Source organism: Sinocyclocheilus anshuiensis, unplaced genomic scaffold (assembly GCF_001515605.1).
Source record: "Sinocyclocheilus anshuiensis isolate Anshui unplaced genomic scaffold, SAMN03320099.WGS_v1.1 scaffold58, whole genome shotgun sequence".
Classification (NCBI taxonomy): domain Eukaryota; kingdom Metazoa; phylum Chordata; class Actinopteri; order Cypriniformes; family Cyprinidae; genus Sinocyclocheilus; species Sinocyclocheilus anshuiensis.
In genome coordinates, this window is record NW_015547688.1 from 1,976,102 (window position 1) to 1,976,350 (window position 249).

Below are 249 nucleotides of genomic sequence, written 5' to 3' on the forward strand. Positions count from 1 at the left end.
CATTACCGCCACCTATCTCTCAAATGGACCATTGACACTCTATCTACAATCTCAATTAGGAGTGTCAATGGTCCATTTGAGAGATAGGTGGCGGTAATGCACTTATAAGTCTGCGATCTGCCGTAAAGCAAGAAGAAGAAGACGCGTCACGCGCCGGCTCTCAAAGACGCGCTCAGGGCAGTTCAGACGTTGCAGTGCATCAGAGGTAAAAAACGATATAAATACTGTTCAGTTTCTTGCACAGACTGA

General features: G+C 46.2%; 1 protein-coding gene across 1 annotated transcript in view; it reads right to left on the reverse strand.

Moving 5' to 3' along the window:
- LOC107703394 (integrator complex subunit 1-like) overlaps positions 1–249 on the reverse strand; it is a 39,053-nt gene that overhangs the window by 33,164 nt on the left and 5,640 nt on the right. The gene's annotated exons all lie outside the window — the stretch shown is intronic.